The following is a 20,901-nucleotide window of genomic DNA, read 5'->3' on the forward strand; positions in this document are numbered from 1 at the left end:
GAGAGCCCTATCAGCCCCACCCACCTCACAGGGTGTCTGTTGTGGGGGAGGAAGATAAAGGCGATTGTGAGCCACTCTGAGACTCTGAGTGGAGGGCAGAATATAAATCCAATGTCGTCGTCTTCTTTACTGCTCTACTGCACTACTGTACTGTGGTGCTGTACTGTGGTACTACTTTGTGTTATACAACTTTGCTGTCATGTCCTCTTGCTGAATCATTTTGCTGCACTTTGATGAATGTTGTAATTAGTCTTATTATGATTTTATTGTGATTTTATTTCTATTTGATGTACTCCGCTCTGAGCCCCCAATGGGGGAATGGGTGGAATATAAATAAACAAAATAATAATAATAATCTGTGTCTACTAGCCATTGTGAATTAAGGGAAGCCTCCATATCCCGAGACAGCAAACATCTGAAGGCCGGTGGTGGGCCAGGCAGCAGCAAGGAGGGCTGGGGCCTCTATGCCCTGTTAGTTTGACCCTCCAAGGGATCGGGTTGGTCGCTCTTTAAACCAGCATGCTGGGCTAGATGGACCGCTGGTCTCCTCCGGCAGGGTTCTTCTAGCTCTGTTCTTAGGTCCTGCCGTTTCATTTGGATTGGATTGGATTCAGCCTTTCGCTCTGCAGCAGCCCCGTCCATCCAAACAAGGACGCTTCGCCTTTAAGAGGCTGGTCCTCCGCTCAGCCCGAGGCAGTTCCAAGTCCCCCCTGGCTCAGGGCGTGTCTGTCCCCGGAGTGACACCGGCTGGAGAGGGGGGGGGGGGCACACGGACAGACCGGTGTGTGTAGGGGGGGGGCAGACCGGCAAAAAAGCCTGCAGCACCGTTGAAGGAGGAGCCGAGCCGAATTGCGCTGAGGGCCGCAGCAGGGCCGATCCGGGGCTGGCACTGCGAGGATCCTCCTCTCCTCTCCCCTCCGCTCGCTCCATCGCTTGGTTTGCGTGCGCCGCGCCTTGGCCGGAGAGGATGCGCCTCCTCCGAGCTGCCGCCGCCGCCGCTTCTGTCCGGGGAGCGCGGTGATTAGCCAGATGGAGCCCGGCCTGCCCGGCTGACGGAGCGGGGGAGGAGGAGCAGGGGGGCTTTTGTTGCCTCTGCGAGCCGCTGGATCGTCGGGAAAAGGCACCGGACCGAGGTAAAGAGCGGGGAGGGGGAGAGGGCTGGAAGGGGCTGGGGGGGGGGAGGAATCAGGGTTAGGAGGTGAGAGAAAGGATTGGCCCGGGGGGCGGGCGGGGTGAAACCAGGGCCGACCTGGACTCTAAGTGATGGGGGGAGGGGAGATCTGGTGCAGTTGATGGCCAGAGATGTTGGGGGGGGGGGGGCCCGGTCCGGAGCTGGTGCTGAGACTGTGGAAAGGATGCTTTAAACGGAAGGGGGGGGGGAGGAATTGGCGCAGCCTCACGCTTCTGCTGCTGGAGGGATGCAACGTCCCTGCCCTGCCTCCTCCTCAGTATTTGGTGCTTCAGTCGGTTTCACCATCACAGATAGAGAGAGAGAGACTGGAGGAGGCAAAAGGTAGGCTGCTGTGGCTTTGACCTCTGATGGTGTAGAGTGCTGGGAGGATGGGATTGTCTTCTCCTTTTCCCTAACAGCAACATTCTCTTCTCCCCCCCACCTTCTTCTACCTGGCTGTAAGGGATGGTAGGAAAGAGAAGGGTGTATTTCAAAGTCAAAGATGTGAGCAGAGATGCGCTGATGGATTTGCTCCCTCAGGAATGGCACTTTGCACCCCTTCCCCAGCATCCTTCCCCCTCGCGCCTTTGCCTAGAGCCAGAGATTGAGGTGGGGGGAAGGAGGAGGTTGCGGCTACGTCAAGGCCGAGATAAGTGCGGATGGCTTTGTGATTGCCTCTGGTTGTGGTGGTGGTGTTTTTTCCCCTCTTGCCTGCAAAGTGGTCTTCATGTCCCCCTGTGGTGTCTCTGCTCCGCCCTGGGCCTTATGGAGGATGCTGAAATAGGAGGAAAGGATTGGAAGGTTGGAGAGAGGCAGATGGACTGAGATTCCCCAGGGTTGGCAGCTGGGGGAGGGGGGAGGGGGGAGACAGGGCCCAGGCTGTTCCATCCACCCTAAGAGGGTGTTGGTGGCTGTGAACACAAGTCTATCTTTCATGGTCTCAAACTCCACACACAACGCATCACCTGGATGTACCCCTTGTTTGTTTAATCCAGGAAAAAAATCCACTGCTTAGTTTCTCTAAGCGCAGAGGTGCTGGGTTTCAGACCTTCCTGGAAACAACTTTCCTTACTGTTAGATGTTTGGGATTGGCTGTGTCAACCGAGTGCTGATGAAATGAACCCTGCACGTGCTCAGAGACATTTTTTTCCTTATCACTTGGATGTTTCCCATTTGGCAGCCAGATTCTAGGGCCAAGAGTGGTGGTTCAGAAAATGCCCTGAGAATAAAGGCAGCTGCTGTCGCCCTAGGGTTCATACACACACCATTAGAATTCCCACTTGGCTGCTAAAGGAAAAGAGGGGGGGGGGGTAAAAAATCCCATCTTCGGATCTCCTGGAACAACTAACAGGGCATCCTAAGGATGCTTTTCCTGGGAATAAGGTTCACTGAATAGGCCAGTAGGCTTCTGAGCAGACATGTTTTGGATTTCAATGTGGTGTTCAGAGTACCGAAAGGTGCATGGAACAGATTTGGTTAGATGGATTCCAGAGCACTAACCTTTTCTTTTGCTGCAAGGAAAAAGGAGAAACTGTTGTAGGAACATGGAAAAGGTCTGGGATAGGAGTCTCTTTTTGCAAAGCCAAAGATCTTTTCTCACCCCTTCTGCTTTTCCATCCATGTACCTCATTTTGATAGTCTTCGTCTCTCTCTGTGCATTCAGTAGCCTTCTCCCTACCTATCCATTGATTTAGGATGGGGTCAAGATAAAAAGAGCATCTCACAGCCTGGGCTACTTGGGGGGTGGGTGATAAAATGTTGGGAGGCATGGCAAATAATGTGATTCATTTTCATATATGCATTGTGTTTGTATTAATTTTGAGTGGGGTGAAAGAGATCTCTGAGAGAATGTCTTAGGGGTCTGGCCAGGTAGCTCTCAGCAGTCTCTGAAGTCTAATAGCTAGATCAGGGTTGCTAATCTGGCCCAGGAACATTACAGTCTCCTCTTCTGCCACAAAGCTTCCTATGTGACCTTGGGAAAGTCACTTAGCTCCTTTGGGCCTCTAGCCTCCAAAGCAGCCTTTCCACAAGGATATTTGGTGCAAGGGAGTTACATATGGTATTAATCAAGGGACATTTAGATTTGCAGAGATATTTAGATTGGAAAATGGGAGTTGCTGCTAATGAGCTGTGGAGCTGGAGGGTGAAGCTTTAACAGGGGGGGAGGGGAGAGCTTGCACATACTCTGCATTTTAGGATATCCTCCAGCAGGGCATACTGATCAGTCTCCCCACACTCTAGTCTGCTAAAGGAATCAGACCATTCAAATCCCTGGAATTATTGTCTGACAGATGCTCTGATGTATTTGACTGGAGGAAGTAAGCTAGCACAATTTATTGAATCTTGTGGAGTCTCATGGATCAGCCCATGGCCACATGAAAGCTAGTATTCTTCATCAGCCTGGGACAGGATATTATATTCATCAGGATAGGGCTAAAGAAATACTTTAATAGAAACCCTTGGATTCTGAAATAGCTGTACTTCATCACCCAGGTGATCAGAACATTGAGTTTTTAAATCTCTGTATCAAGGCCAGTATTGTGTTCTTAATGGGAATGGCATCTCACTAAATGTATGTGGGTTTGCCACATTATCTCAGAATGTGGACTTTGATGCAGAACTTGGGATCCTGAGAATTTCAAATCTTCTTAAGTTTCTAGTCCACATGATATAAGGCTGGAAGTATCCCCTAAATATTTTCTTTTTGTTGTCTTCTCCTGGTCTGATGTGTTCAAATAATGTAGAAGGCTGTCTGTTAGAGCCAAGAAAAAAACCTTGTACAATTTAAGTCCTATCTGCAAACTTCTTTCATTTTTTTCCTTTGTTCTGATTGGTGCCAAATCCAGATTTCTTAGTTAAAGAATGCACACCGACTTGCTGTAAGTTAGAGTCAAGTTACTTGGTTACTCTACACTTCCACAAAACCAGCTTATGTGAGAGACTGTAGACATTTCTTCATTTCTACCCTTCCTTGTCTTCCTCCCCAATGGCGACCCAAAGCAGCTCACATCATTTTCCATTTTATCCTCATAACAACCCTGTGAGGTAAGTTAGGCTGAGAGTATGTGACTGACCCAAGGTCACCTAGTGAGCTTCCATGGCCTGAGTGGGGACTTGAACCTGGGTCTCCCAGATCCAACGTTTTACCCACAACACCACATTGGCTGTGCACACTTAACAAGGTATCAGGCAGCAGACCTGAGAAAGGTTCCTCTCAGATTTTGGAGTGTTTTAGATACCACAAGTGGGACCAGACAGCACTGGACTAGATGGGCTATTGGTTTGATTCCATATAATCCAGCTCCTTATTTATTAATGCCATATAACTAAATTGGCTGCCTCACTTCTTCTATCACCTGACTGTACCAGCTCCAGATTCCTGATGTTTCAGAATACTTGGGCTGGGGTTAGCATCGAGAACTATTTAGACATGTTGTTGTTGTTGATGATTTGCTTCAGTTCCAGTGCTCATACTGGCAAACCCCAGTTGAGACTTATATCTCATAGTTTGAGACCATTTGCAATGCATCTGTGGAAATATGCATCCACACGAAATCTCATGCCTTGAATAAAACTTGGTTGGTCTTAAAGGTGCCGCTGGACTCAAACTTTGCCCTGCTGCTTCAGACCAACATCAGACCTGCTTCAGACCTAGATCTGGCACTGGAAGTTATCCATCCATCTTGGAATTCTTTCCAGTGGCTCAGGATGACATACTTAAGGGTTCCTTTCCCATTCCACATTATCCTCACAGAATCATAGAGTTGGAAGGCATCCCCCAGGGTCATCTAGTCCAACTCCCTGCACAATGCAGGAAATTTACAAATACCTCCCCCTAAAATCACAGGATCCACATTGCTGTCAAATGGCCATCTAGCCTCTGTTTAAAAACCTCCAAGGAAGGAGAACCGACCTCCAAGGAAGGAGAACCGACCAAGGAAGCCTGTTCCACTGAGGAACTGCTCTGTCAGGAAGTTCTTCTTAATGTTGAGCCAGAAACTTTTCTAATTTAATTTCAACTTGCTAGTTCTGGTCCTACCTTCTGGGGCAACAGAAGACAATTCTGCACCATACTCTCTATACGACGGCCTTTCAAGCATCTGACAATGTGATCATATCACCTCTCAGCTATCTCCTCCCCAGGCTAAACATACCCAGCTTCTTCAGCCTTTCTTCATAGGACTTGGTCTCCAGAATGTAGAATGTATTCTGTCTCCAGAATGTAGACTCCAGAATGTAGAACAGGGGTGGTCAAACGTAATGTAAGAGTCACATAGAATAAATGTCCTATGTTTGAGAGCCCCAAAACATGAATGTCAGGCATTTGAGAGCGGGAAGGAAGGAAGGAAAATAGATTGGGATAGGGAGAGGTAGAAAGAAAGCAACTTCAACTTTAAATGCATTCTCCAAGCTGCCAGCTGGCTTGGATTGGAGGAGTGATTTAAAGAGACAAAAACCTCCCCCAAGCCAACCAACAGCTTGGTGGAGGCTTCAAAAGCCACACAATATGTGAAAGAGCCACATGTGGCTCCTGAGCCACAGTTTGGCCACCTTGGATGTAGAATGTGAAGCAGGTCAGTAGCTAGCTCAAAATCATCCACTGAACTTCATGGATGAGATAATACAGCCATCTTATGAGTTAAGCATACTTGGAAAGGTGGAAGGGTGAATTTTTATGTTATTACTAGACCTTTCTGCCCAAATTGGAAGCTCAAAATTTTTCACAGAGGAAGGACCATACACAATTTAGTTTCTCTTGGTGATAATATGATTTTTCCTAAAACTTTACTTCATTTATAAATTACCATTCTCCCCAGTTGGGGACCAAAGCAGCTTACATGATTCATCTCTCCTCTATTTTGTCCACACAACAACCCTGTGAGAAAAGTTAGGCTGGGTGCATACGAGGTCACCCAGAGAGTTTCTATGGCAGAGTGAGTATTTGAACCTGTATCCCACACTCTAACCATTATATCACACTGGTATATATTGGACAGTTAATTAAACTGTGAATGTGAACATGTTTTATTCTGGAACCAGATCACTGGTCTGTCTAGCTGAGCACAGTTTCCTCCTACCATCGGTGACTCTCCAAGAGTCTCAGGCAGACAAAGGTCTTCCTCACCATCTGCTCTTTGAGATACTTCAGTTGAAGATACTGGTCATAAAACCTGAGACCCCCTGCATGACAAGGCAAGTGTTCTGTCTTTGAGTCACAGCCAGGGCCAGCACTAGACTATCTGACACCCTAGGGAAGGCACACACACACCCCTGCACTGGTAACAGCACCGTCACATGGGGGGCACCCAATTTGGTACCCCCAGAAGGCTGGCACCCTAGGCAATTTCCTAGTTTGTCTAGTGGGAAGGCCGGCTCTGGTCACAGCTCTTCACCAAGTGCGGTATCAGCCCTGATTCTGCATAACTGGTTTTCCTTCCAGTAAGTCATAGGTAGTTTTTCAGAACACTAAAGCCCCTGATCATGAGAAATATTAGTGACATGGAATGGACTGCTACTTAACATGGCTCCTGTTGCAAAGGTCTCCTGGGAAAACCTAATGCAGGAGAACCTCATTGTGATTTGCTCCCCATAAGAGAAATATGTCTGCCTCTTGCTCTGTTCTCCTTAATGGCATCCAAAGATCCATTTTCTAGGGCAGCCAGCTCACCTTCTTTGTACTGTCTTGATGCCGTCCGTATGTTTTCCAGCCTGACTACCCAGCTGCTATGAGGACTAGAATCTTGCTTTAAAAAAAAAAAGATAGAGCAGAGATTCTCAAATGCCTACAGAGGGCTTAAGCTATGCATGGTGAGGCTGGTGTCTAAGGGGGCATGCACCTTTTAGTGCATCCCATGTTACAGCCTGTTTATCAGCTTCAGAGGGGGGAGTGTAGTAGAGTATTATATTAGGATTAGAGACCCAGGTTCAAATATCTACTTGCCACACAGTTTGCTGGGTGATCAATCACTGTCTATCAGCCTAACCTACCTTATAAGATTGCTGTGAAGCTAAAATGGAGTCGTTATAAGCTACTTTGGGTCCTCACAGAGGAGGAAAGTGGGGCTCAGTGGGAGCCAGTGAGAATGATGGTAATAACTCTTTATACAGGCTTAGGCCTTCATCTGTGTAAACCACAGAAACTGGGTTCTGTTTCCTGTTCCCTTTACAGCAAATCTGAACACAGAAACTGGCATTTGTATTAGAAACCGGAGCACAGAGGAATTGGGAGTGGTTCTTCTCAGATGGCAGATACCAATGTCAGGTAGTCCTAGAAAGTGCTGTCAAGTTGTAGCCAACTTCTGGTTACCCACAGGGTTTTTCAGGCAAGAGATGAAGAGTAGTGGTTTGCGATTGCCTGCCTATGCATTGCAACTGTGGACTTCCTTGCTGGTCTTCTATCCAAATACTAACCAGGACCAACCTTACTTAGCTTCCAAGATCTGATGAGCTCAGGCTAGCCTAGGCCATCTAGGTTAGGGCTGGGTGGCGGGAGTAGAATAATAATAATAATAAATTTATTCTTGTATCCCGCCCTCCCCCGCCAAAGGCAGGCTCAGGGCGGCTCCAGAAGTCCTGATACTTGGCCATCATCTAATGCAGGGATGGCCAAACTTGCTTAATGTAAGAGCCACACAGAATAAATGGCAGATGTTTGAGAACTGCAAAACAAGAAGGAAGGAAGGAAAATAGATGGAGGGAGGTGGAAAGAAAGCAACTTTAACTTTAAATGCATTCTCCAAGCCACCAGCTGGCTTGGCTTGGAGAAGTGATTTAAAGAGACAAATGCCTTCAAGCCAGTTGATGGGGCAGGGCTTTGAGAGCCACGCAGTATGTGTGAAAGAGCCACATGTAGCTCCCGAGCTGTGGTTTGGCCACCCCTGATCTAATGCTTTACATCTGCAATGCAATCCAAACTCCACTCTCAACAGCACTTGTACAATTTCAGGAAAATGTTGTGCATTCCTTGTTAGTCATTCTTTGCCTTTTCCCGGGGCCCAGAGTTACTTTGCTGAGAGCCCTCCCAGCTGAAAGCGGATTCAGACTGGTCTACATTTGTAGTGTTGGTCTGCCCAAGAGTCACGTTCCCTCTTTGAGTCAGGGATGGACTGATATAAACATTCCAGCTTGTAGCTTTAATTGCTTAGCAACAATACCTCCTGGGTTAATTAAAGCACCAATATGAACACAAGTACATACCCACTCTCTCTCTCTCTTTCTCTCTTTTTTTTGTCGTGACTGCTTGTTGTGAATGGAAGCATGGATTTAGCATGGCTTTTTTGTGTAGGGTCTTATGTGAACAACAAAAGGTTTTGTAGTACCTTGACTCCAGTGGGCATTTCTTCCCTGTGTGGGAACAAGCTATAAGAATAGAATACAATCTTTTAAAGATGGAGTTTCCAGCTTAGACTGGGGGCCCTTCTTGTGATTTGACTAGGCTTAGGGATATGTGTTTTTGTTAGCCCAGCTTTTTGTTGGAAGCACTCTGCTCAGTCTGATGTGCTGCCTGCCAATCTGATACTTTCTGAGCAACACATCCAACTAGTTCTCGACTTTTAGGCTGTGTTCCGGGTACCGATGGAAAGAATCCAATAGCTTTTATAATGAAAACTTGGCAAGCCCAAAATGGTTATCTCCATAAAAACTTCACCAGCTCTGCTTCCATAGCTCTGCCTTTATCAGAGCCCAATAGAATTATGGCATGTAAATGAGGCTGAGGGGAAAAGGATTTTGATTGGCTAAGCTGCTGCTCACATCCGAATGGTCTCAGTTTGAAGTCACCTGACTTTGCTGACATCATCCTATTAGGGCTGAGAGTGGAACAGGACCAATGGAACTCCATTGGTAGATGGTAATTGGAAGGCAGTGGCCAGACTGTAATTATTGCAGGTTTTATATGCTGTGAATTCTGATTAGTTCACATAGATGAAAGAAACTCTATAACCCAGAGGAAGGCAGCTGCCCTCTACTGTTGGGGTCATCTATATCAGTATTGCCCACTGGATCCTACCCAGAGAAAAGACTTTTCCAATATGCATAGCTTGGGATCCTGTTAACTGGAGAAGGAACCAGGGACATCTAGCACTCCAAGCACCCATAAGCCAAAGCCCAGTTAGATGTATCCATAATGTTATATGATACAATATTGCTCTAAAATATAGCACTTTGCTATATTTTACAGCAGTCCTCAAAATAGGCTGATATTACGGTATTAATATCTTCATGTATCAGATAAGAGTCTTCCCTGAAACTCCCCATGGCTGACTTAGCATTTATACCAGAAATTTTCCCAGATCACAACCCTTGGTCATTCTAGTTCAATGGCTGCTTTTCATAAATAGTTTGCAGTTAATTGTGCTGCAGAAATATGGATCTCCCCCCCCCCCGACTAATTTATAGGGAATCTGGATTAATGAACTATTCACTGTATAAGAAACCTACGCCCATTTTTTTTTGTCTTTTGAAAATCCATACAAGATTCTTTAATATGACTTACTTAGGGGCTAACAGCCTTATAATAACCCAGTTGTACTTGCATTTATCCCTCTTGCCAACCCTTGATAGGGCTGCCAATCCCCAGTTGGGGTCAAGGGATCCCCCAGTTTGGAGGCCCTCTGCCCCCCCCACTTCAGTGCTTTCAGAAAGCAGTGGCTGTGAGTACATTATACCCTAAGAAGACCAATGTATAGTGGAAAATTGATCTGCAGGTATCTGGGGAGACTGCTTTTTGTGGTAGAGGCACCAGATTTTTCAGCATAGCATCCAGTGCCTCTCCTTAAAACACTCTCCCCTCCCCCAAGTTTCAAGAAGATTGGATCAGGGGGTCCGATTCTATGAGCCCCAGAAAAAGGTGCCCCGTCCTTCAATATTTCCAAATGGAGGGAAGGCATTTAAAAGGTGTGCAGTCCCTTTAAATGTGGCCATAACTCCCTTTGGAGTTCAGTCATGCTTGTCACACCCTTGCTCCTGACTCCACCCCCAAAGTCCTCAATGAAATGCTGAAAGATGGAGAAAGAACAGTAGCGTTCTAGTAATGAAATAAATTAGAGAAAGCCTGGAAAACAGTGTATAGTAAAGAAATAAGGCACCATCAGACTACTGCATTCAAAATTAATAAGATGGTCCCACAGGAACAATCATAAGGATCTGAAACGAGAACGGGCTGGTTTTGCATCATCAGACTGTATTGTTTGGAAAGAACCTGTGTGCTTTGGATGGTATTTGTCACTGAATTTGTTACCGAAATTTACATTGTAATACTATGTTGTGAATGGAAAGTATTGCAATTGTATTTTGATATTGTTTTGTAACACGGAGAGTATCTTTTCTGTCATTTTTCTGAGTCAGGTCATTGTCTGTCAAGGTCAGTGTTGACTGGCAATGGATTTCCTAAGGAAAGTCTTGTAGGATCAGACCAGTAGTTCATCTAGTCCAGCATCCCATTTCACACAGTCAGTTGCCCTGGGTGGCAAGCAAAGAGGTTATAGAGGCCAAGGCCTTCCCTTGATTTTGTCTCCTATCGCTGAAATTCAAAGGTTTGCTGCCTCAGGACATGGGTTCCATAGAACATCTTGGCTAGTAGCTATTGATGGACATCACCAGAAAAAGTCATTTCTGTCCCTCTGCACAATTTTATAAACCTCTAACATGCTGTCCTTTAAGTTGTCTTTTTTCTAAACTGGAAAGTCCCAGATGCTTTAGCTTTTCCTCATAGGAAAGATGCTCCAACCGCTTAATCTCAGTTGCCCTCTTTTGTACCTTTTCCAGTTTTGCAGTGTCCTTTTTGAGATATGGTGACCAGAACTGCACACAGTGTTCCAGGTGAGGCCACACCATAGATCTATAGGGGACATCACAATGTTGGCTGTTTTATTTCCAATTCCTTTTCTAATAATCTCCAGGAAGCTTTGCCTTTTCAGTGCTGCCATACTCTGAGTTTTCAACAAGATACACAACTACAACCACAAGATCTCTCTCTCTGTAGGTCTTAAGAGATAAGTCTTTCACATTACCCACTACCTGATCCTTTAAAAAAAAACAACAAGAGATGCTAGACGCTGAACCTGAGATCCTCTGCATTCAAAACAGATGCTCTGAGTCACAGCCTTCTCCTCTGTCCGAGTGATTTGTGCTGAAACTCTGGCCAACAGAAATAGCCAGTTTTCTGAATAAAATCTAAATGTAAGATCGTGTTGTTAAAAGCTTTGCTCAGGTCACTTTGCCCTGCAACATTTGGAAGATAAATAGTAGATGAGGAGTGGCCAAACATGTGGCTCTTTCACACATATTGTGTGGCTCTCAAATCCCCCACCATCCTGTTGGTTGGCTTGGAAAAGGCATTTGTCTCTTTCAATCACTTCTCCAAGTCAAGCCAGCCGCTGGCTTGGAGAATGCATTTAAAGTTAAAGTTACTTTCTTTCCTCCTCCTTACATTTATTTTCCTTCCTTCCTTCCTTCCTTCCTTCCTTCCTTCCTTCCTTCCTTCCTTCCTTCCTTCCTTCCTTCCTTCCTTCCTTCCTTCCTTCCTTCCTTCCTTCCTTCCTTCCTCCCTCCCTCCCTCCCTCCCTCCCTCCCTCCCTTCCAGCTCTCAAACATCTGATGTTTATTCTGTGACTCTTAGTTAAGCAAGTTCGACTGCTCCTGTAGTAGACTATAGTCTCTCATTGGACGGGGGTGCTGAGCTCCTGTTGTGTTAAGTAATTTTCAACAGTCAGTAAATCCATCTACAGAGCTGCTGAGTTCTTGCAAGTAACTCTGCTTCAGTCCATCAGCTTATCCATCATGTGTATCATTGTCGTATGGATGTGATGGAGTGGAGTGGCAAGTATCCCGGCCAATAAGGTGCATGATCTTTCCTTCTCTTTAGAAAGCCTAACAGTGCTCAGTGCTAAGCAGAATTCCACCATTTCTGTCCATTCTGTCCATTAAAATCTGTGCACTTTGTCAACAGTAACTCTGTGCTACAAGAGATCTTCAGAAGGGTTGATTAACCTCAGGTTTAATTAAACTATTGCTGTGGTGGATTGGCTGGTCTTTTAAGTATTGAATTTTTGCCTCTGCATTTTTAAGGTCATCTTTATGAACTGATGGGACGTGTGTTGAATTTTGTAACCAACTCTGCTTTGCAGAAAAGGAAAGCTATGCATGGGATAGCAGCTGGGTATGAAACCTCAAAGGAGAAGTACTTCTTGGTATCTATCAACATCTTCACTTACTTCGTACTTCAGAAGCAGCTTCAGGTTCCTGGTTCTTATTTGATCTCCTAACCACTCTCTCTCTGGATTGTCTTTGGGCTTGTGGCCCTTAGCTTTAAAGCTCTCTGCACTGACTGTGGTCTTCTCACTTTCTGCACTCCACTGAAGCTCATCTGCCATTTAACCCCATTTGTTGTGGTCACCCCTCAAGCATTCTGTAGGTTTATTTACTGGAAACTAATATCCCACCTGTCCACTTTTAAAAAGCACTGGAGCTATCTTAAAACAGTTGGATAGCTATTATAATGTTTTAAACAGTTCTTAAAACAACCCTGTAGTAGGGGCCACCTCAGCTTGAGGGCTGAGAACGAGACAGTTGGCCAGCTTTTCTGTCTTCTCCCATCATGACAAGATGGCGCCTAAGCTGCTGCGTGGTTAGCAGCTGATCTAGTTCTTAGAATAGTTTATCTGTCTTGGTTGCTCAAACCATTTCCTTTTCTTCCTTCATGCCCTTCAAGAAGTGCAACTGCTTCTTCTGTGACACTGCCCTGGATCCAGCTATCTATGCAGGGAAGGTGAGGACAGACTTTTCCCACATTTCTCTGTAGTCCTCTCTAACTCCCAGAAAGACCATTCCTAGGACTGTGCGATTGGCACTGGTGGACTAGAATTTGAGTTGTCAGGAAATATCTGGCGATTTTGAGGGTGAAGCCAGGAGTAAGGTTGTGACAAGTATGATTGAACTCCGAAGGGAGTTTTGGCCCTCAAATTTAAAGGAATCGTGCTCCTTTTAAATGCCTTCCTTTCTTTGGAAATAATGGAGGATGGGGGCATAGAATTGGACTATTGGGCTCATAGAATTGGACCCATTTGCAAGCCTCTACTTCCTGTGTTCCTACTTTGTCACATGACCTTCCCTTGGTAAATCTTTGTTCTTCTCCCATAAACCACTGAGGCCATGGCTGTGGCACTTCCATACTTACCTGTTGAATGCATCTCTTAAAATGAAGAAGATGATGATGATATTGGATTTATATCCCGCCCTGTACTCTGAATCTCAGAATCTCAGAGCAGACACAATCTCCTTTACCTTCCCCTTTCCCAACAGACACCCTGTGAGGTAGGTGGGGCCGAGAGGGTTCTTACAGCAGCTGCCCCAAGGACAACTCCTATGAGAGCTATGGCTGACCCAAGGTCATTCCAGCAAGGAGCGAAGAAGAAGAAGGAAGACTGCAGATTTATACCCTGCCCTGCTCTCTGAATCAGAGACCCAGAGCGGCTTACAAACTTCTATATCTTCTTCCCCCACAATAGACACCATGTGAGGTGGGTGGGGCTGAGAGGGCTCTCACAGCAGCTGCCTTTTTAAGGACAACTGCGATAGCTATGACTCAAGGCCATTCCAGCAGCTGCAAGTGGAGGAATGGGGAATCAAACCTGGTTCTCCCATATAAGAGTCCACGCACTTAACCACTACACAAAACTGGTTCTCTTAATATTTAGTAGTGAAGTAAGCATGTGAAAATGGTAAGATGCCTTAGCTAGACTTAACTATGTAGGCAGCGAAGAAGTTAGTTTAAGGTGGGCAGATTTCTACTGGGATCCACTATTCAGTCTGCAGTACATTAATCCAGGGTTACTGAGGAGGCTTCCCCAAACTATGTCTTAGAACTCCCTGTAGCATCTAAGGAAACTCTGGGGGGAGGGGTGTTTTTAGGCAGGGTTGCAAACTCAGGTCCCAGGTAACACATGGGAGTCTCCTTCTCTAAATAGATTGTATAAACATATGGAGCAGAGGTCTATCAGTGGCTATTAGCCACAGGGTATAGATGGAACTCTTTGTCTGGGGCAGTGATGCTCTGTATTCTTGGTGCTGGAGGGGCAACAGTGAGAGGGTTTCTGGTGTCCTGGTCCCACTAGTGAACCTCCTGATAGCACCTGGATTTTTTTGGCCACTGTGTGACAGAGCGTCGGACTGCATGGGCCACTGGCCTGATCCAACATAGTATATCTGTAAGTGTCGTCAAGTTGCAACTGACTTAGGGCAATTCTAATAATGAGCTTTTGAGGCAAATGAGAAACAGAGGTGGGATGCCATTATCTTCCTCTGCAGAGTCTTGCCACCTCCAGATAGGGGCTGGAGATCTTCCAGAATTACAACTGATCTCCTGAGTATATAAATCACTTGTGTATTATTTATTTAAAACATTTGTTCTACTTCTCCTGGAGAAAATGGCTGCTTTGGAAGGTGGATGGCATTATATCCTACCAAGATCTCTCCCCTCCCTAAACTTCGCCTTCCCAAGGCTCCACCTTCAAACCTCCATGTATTTCTGAACCTGGAGCTGGCAACCCTTTTTCTTGATGGTCTTCCCCATCCAAGTTAGCGTCTGAGATCTCACAAGATCGGATTATGCCATTTATCTTTCCCTCCCATTTTTAAAGTACCCGGACTGTAGGCGTTACAGATGTATAATATTGTTTAGTAAGTAGTACTTAACAATGATAAATTCATTCATAGCCATGAATGTTGATTTGCCAGAGAGGAAAACAGGCCTCCAGTTCAATTTTGGAAGTCACTGCTCCAAATGTTGAAGGTGGAAAGTTGGAGAGATGCAACCTTTCATGTCCACAAGCCTTAGGCAATATGAGCCAATACTTTGAGGAAAGGAGTCGGCCTTGGGGGGCCCTGAGGCACTTGACTCCTTTTTGCTTGTCCCCTCTCTGTTCCCACCCCCCCAATCTTGTGCTAGGAACTTCATTATTTATTTCAAGATGAGACTGTTTGTCCATCAACCAAAGACAGAAGATGGGGGGGAGGGGGCAAGCGTGAGAGAGGCAACTGTTTTTCCTTCCTTTGCTTGACATGAAACTGGACAGCTGGTCACTGCAGGGTCCTTGCTCTACCTCCTGTTCTTGGCTAATTCAGTTGTGGGCTGAGGAGGGGGGGCAGGAAAGAAGTCTGTGTTTTCTCTTTGTGGATGAGGGGGAGGGAAAATGAAAGGTGGTTGGCAGCGAAATCCTCTCAGTGCAGGGAAGGTTCGCCATGTGGAATGGCCAAACCAGAGGTTCTCAATTGTCACGCTATGCTCCCAAAAGCCCATTAGCATCCATTAAGGCATCACCAACTGGCATGGCCCTCACAAACGCCTGAGGAGGTTGTGCCCAGTGCTCTGTGCATTGGAGAAGGGGGTGGGAATCAAAATCCCAGACAAATTAAAGCCAACTCCTGCATCCATATAAATTAAATATAGCCAGCCCAAGATATTTTGGCGCCTGAAGTGAAAAATCCAGATGGCTTCCACCCCACCCCTGTAAAAATAAAATCTAGCTGGGGACTTTGAGTTCAGTTAGATTAGTGAGGAAACCTCAGCTTAGTCCTCAGCACTGTTTAAAATTTTTTTGTTGTTGAATTGCATTTTTAACTGATGGTTCCATTGATTAATCTGTTAATGAAATTTGCATATTTCCCAAATGTCTATCTTAATGACTTTTTTGAGGTACTGTGAGGACAGACAGAAAGACTATTATTCATATTTGCTTTTCCTGGCTTAAGAACATGCTTTAAAAAAAAAGCATGCTCCGTAGGAATGCCAGATCTATGTTGGAAAATACCTGGAGACTTTGGGGGTGGATCCAGGAGAGGATGGGGTTTGGGGAGGAGAAGGGCCTCAGCATGGTACAGAGTACACCCTTGAAAGCAGCCATTTTCTCCAGGGGAGCTGATCTCTGCCAGCTGAAGATCAGTTGTAAAAATGGGAGATTGCCAGGCCCCACCTGGAGGCTGGCAACCCCAACCCTTAACTTTCTGCCTTTGACAAATAACCAGTGCTTTAGCTGCTTTGGTTGAAAGGACACAGCCTGAATGAAGGCGTTAAGAGCATCAGTTGAGTTGCTGGGACAACCAGGTATGAATCCATGCTCTGCTGTAGAATGTCACTGGGCTACCCTAGACCTTTCTCCCTCTTTCACCCCAGCTCACCTCACAGGGTTGTTGTTATGAGGATAAAAGTGGAGGACAGGTCCCCACAAGGGAGAAAAGCAGGAAATAAATAATAAACAAACTCCAGATTTAATGGTTTTCCATTTGTCACCTGTTAATGGAGCACCAGATCAGGGTGCGTGTCCTTCCTTACTCTATTCTGGAACTGTCTTTTCTGTTTATAGTATTCTGTAATGTGCCCTGTCCATTGATGACTCTGTTAAACCATGATGGTAAGATTATTATTTTATGAGGTGCTATCTTTAACACAATATAGCACTGAAGTGGAGCCCTAATCAAGGACAGTCATAAGATACGATGCCAGTTGTGGAAGTAACTGTTGGGTTTTACACATTGGACTGTGACTGTCTCAGAGTTAGTAGAATAGGTTTCGTTTTATAAGTGTTGTGGAAGATCACAGAAGAAACATGGTGATATAAAATAAACAAGTGTCCACCAGTGTATATGTTGCAGAAGTAGCTGTTGACTAGGAAAATATCAGCAACACAAGATAATCAAAAGATGGCCCACCCCCCAGCTACTAATGGTTTTCCTCAAGGATACCTCATGGGGCCAATATAGTTCCATGGATAGCATGTCAGACTCGCATGTTAGTAGCCCCTGCATGGAAGTCCACTTATCTATGACTGTCATGTACGTTGTCCTCTCAGCCTAATTTAAAGCATCCTATATTAAGATTGGTGGATAGAAATCTGTTGGGTGTACTCTCACTTAGAGAGGGGAGGTTGGCAGTCCAAGGCAGTGGAGTAATGTTGTGTAGTGGTTAGAGTGGCCAAGTAGGACTGAGGAGGGTCGTGTTACCCCCCTACTCAGCCATGAAGCACACTGGATGACCCCAGGCCAGTCATACTCTTTCTCCCAGCCTTTCCTACTTCACAGGGTTGTTGTGGGGAGGAAATGTAAGAGAAGAGAACTATGAATGCTGCCTGGACTCCTTGGAGGCAAAGTGAATCGAAATGTAATGGATAGACAGGTCGACATATATCCCAAGTCTCTGGAAGAACCTTCCTTGGAATATACCTCGTGTATTCTTATTGAGGTTCATGAAGCTCTTTAAAGCTCTTTGCTGACACAACATTTTTTTCTCTATGTGCTGTGGATTGAGTGTTATGACAGGGTATGAGGCATCAAGATTTTTTTTTAAAAGGCGGCAGTAATTATTTTTAGGAGTTTCTTGTGTTACATCCGAATTATGCCATAATGTACCTTGAACTGGAGGGAAGAAAATGAAGGGTTTTTAAAAAACCTACAAATAAGTGCTTACTTGGCTCTCACAGATATACTGGTGCAATAGACCAGGGGCAGCCATATTTCTTGGCCCAAATGTCCACCTATGAAAATATTGGTGTGCCAGAAAACAAAAGGGAGAAGGAGAGACAGAGGTTGTGCTGGCCATGAAGGTGGCTACACCTTCAAGGACCAGCAGCCACTTTTATGTATTAGAAGTGAAAGTACCACATGTGCAACAGGCAACCCTCCTTGCCCCTCTTACCTTCTGAGTGTACTGAGCAGCAACACAGCACACATGCACAGTGTAGCACCATCATTAGGGTGGAGCTGTTGTCTCTTAGCAGAGCAGGGAGAGGTTCCCTGTATAATGGCAATCACTCCTGTGGGTTCTGGAGCTGTGATTGGACTACCACCCCTATGGGTTCTGGAGCTGTGACTCAACTGAGAGCCAGTTTGGTGTAGTGGTTAAGTGTACAGACTCTTATCTGGGAGAACTGGGTTTGATTCCCCACTTCTCCACTTGCAGCTGCTGGAATGGCCTTAGGACAGCCATAGCTCTTGCAAGAGTTGTCCTTGAAAGGGCAGCTTCTGTGAGAGCTCTCTCAGCCCCACCTACCTCACAGGGTGTCAGTTGTGGGGGAAGAAGATAAAGAAGATTGTAAGCTGCTCTGAGACTCTTATTCAGAGTGAAAGTCAGGATATAAATCTACGGTTGTTGTCTTCTTCTACCCCCAGGGTTACCAGCTTTGAGCTGGGAAATACTGGAGATTTTGGGGTTGGAGAGTGGGGTTTGGGGAGGAGAGGAATGTCATCAGTGTTCAATGCCACATCATCCATTTTCTCTAGGGACATGGATCTCTGTTGTTTGGAGATCAGCTGTAATAACAGAAGGTCTCTAGGCCCCACCTGGAGGTTGGCAACCCTAACTACACCCCTGTTAGTTTGTTTTTTTTGCTGGAGCAAGTAAACTGTTGTGGCAAGCAAAACAGTTTAGCACATTGTCATTTGGCACACATGCTGAGGGTTACCTATTGCTGAAATAGACTATTTATAGTTTGCCAGGGTAAAAGGTTTCAACCCTATTACCTCCATGTTTGCCCAGTCGATTTCTATTTGTGCGTAGCTGTTTGCCAAAATGCTTTCCTTACAGATGAAGTAGATTTTGTCGTACTGCTGAAACCAGTCAAAAGGAGGAGTCTATGCCCTGAACTGGATAGCCCAGGCAAGCCCTATCTCATCAGATTTCAGGAGCTAAGCAGGGTCGACTCTGGCAAGTACTTGGATGGAGACCTTCTTGGAATACCAGCAGTCAGGAGGATAGGGGCAGGCTCTATTCAGCCACCTCTCTGAATATCCTCCTTGCCCCCAGTAGGAGTCTGTCACCAGAGGTCACCATGCGCGCGCACACACAATTAAACAAAAAAGAAGCAGTCTATGGTTTTCTGATTATTTATTCATACTCTGCCTTTCCCGCCAATGGAGACCCGAAACTGCTAATGTTGCTGTACTCACCTACATTTTACATTTGGTTGTCCTCACAACAACCAACCCTCCCACCAACTGCTTTCAGTTCAGCAGAAAAAAAATACTACCTCCAGGGTGGCCAAGAGGGTTTAGTGCCCCTCCTCCACCAAGGATAAGACTATCAATGGCTACTAGCAATGGTGACTGAGGAGAACCTCCATATTCAGAGGCAGTAAGCCTCTGAATCCCAGAGCCAGGAGGCCACATCGGGTAAAGGCCTCGACTTCTATGCTCTGTATGAGACAGGATGCTGAAGTAGATGGACAACTCTTCTGATCCAGCAGGGCTCTTCTTAGATAAGAAAAATATTAATGAACTAGTACCTTCATTTACTTGGAATTTGAAACAATGTATTTCCCATGTTCTCAGGTTTTGTTGTTGTTGTTCAGTCGCACAGTCAAGTCTGGCTCTTTGCGACCCATGGACCAAGTCACGGCAGGCCCTCCTGTCTTCCACCATCCTCCGAAGTCCGCTCAAATTATGTTAGTTACGTCACTAACACTGTCCAGCCATCTCATATTTTGCTGTTCCCTTCTTCTTTTGCCTCAGTTTTTTAGGAACCTATATATCTTGTTTTTATCACATGACAGAGTAGAAACCATTGAGTGTATGATTATAGATTGCCCTATATACAAAGAGTTGAGGGCTGGTCTGATCACCTTAAAGACTAACAAAATTGAAGTGAAGAGGTGAGCAATAACTCACGAAAGTTCCTACCCTGCCACAAATTTTGTTAATCTTTAAGGTGCTACTGGTCCCTTACTCTTTTCTATGAAGCTTGTTGCTCTAGTTCAGTAAAAGAGCAAGGGGCCTCTAACAGACGTTCAGTGCTTTCACAAAAGGTATGGTTCCTTAGGGGAAGTCATAGCAGACCTGTATGAACTCAGGTTATATTTCTTGCCTAGTGGCTGCTTTATATATCTCAAGGGGGAGGTTACCAAGTGGCACAGTGGGCACCCAGACAAAGATTCCATTCCACCCCTTCAGAAAAACACAAGATGCTTCCTTAGAGCAGGTATTTTGCTGAGAGGGTGTGACTGGCCAAAGGTCACCTAGCACGCTTCCATGGCAGAGTGGGCTATCCCAGATCCTAGTCCAGTGCTCTAACCACTACACCACACAGGTTTTTATAACAGTAAAGGTAGCATATAAATATGAATTTATATTCATATGAATGTGCCTGTCTGGGCTGCATTCAGCCCCTGCTGTGCTAATTGCACTGGCTTTCAGTTGAGGACTAGGTCCAGTTCATGGTCTTGGTGCTAACCTTTAAGGCCCTATGTGGCCAAGGACAAGCATATCTGTGGGACAGTCTCTCCCTATATGTGCCCCCAAAAGCTTTATCTTTGGCAGAGCAACATCTACTGGCAGTTCCTGGCCCAAAAGATGCCTGCTTGGCTTCGACTTTTCTACCCTGGCCCCAACCTGGTGGAACATGCTTCCCAGTTGAGCTCAGGGGCTGAAGAGAGGGAACAGGACACAATTACTCTCTCCTTGTTCTTGTGCCAACAGAGGTACAGGTGAAGGAAGAAGAACATAGGAATGATTTTGCTCATTTCACTCTCTTCACTGCATCATTCCTGGGCCCCATGGCTTTTTTGTTCATGTGGGTCCTATGAGCTATAGTGTCTGCTTTTTGAAAGTCTCAGGGAATGATTAGAAAAGAGGATGAGCAGGGAACATCTGCATCCATAGACACTGTGGTACTCTTGTCTCACCCAGTATAAATTCGCTACAAGAACTAAGTAGTGAACCTTTCTGAACACATGAAGCTAACTCAT

General features: G+C 45.7%; 1 protein-coding gene across 1 annotated transcript in view; it reads left to right on the plus strand.

Moving 5' to 3' along the window:
• Nucleotides 1-939: 939 nt before the first annotated feature.
• MAP3K12 (mitogen-activated protein kinase kinase kinase 12) overlaps nt 940-20,901 on the plus strand; it is a 178,256-nt gene continuing 158,294 nt past the window's right edge. The window contains exon 1 of the mRNA XM_060252246.1: nt 940-1,133. The gene's annotated coding sequence lies outside the window, so the exon portion shown is untranslated. The remainder of the gene's footprint in view (nt 1,134-20,901) is intronic.

The sequence above is a fragment of the Heteronotia binoei genome, chromosome 13 (assembly GCF_032191835.1).
Source record: "Heteronotia binoei isolate CCM8104 ecotype False Entrance Well chromosome 13, APGP_CSIRO_Hbin_v1, whole genome shotgun sequence".
Lineage (NCBI taxonomy): Eukaryota > Metazoa > Chordata > Lepidosauria > Squamata > Gekkonidae > Heteronotia > Heteronotia binoei.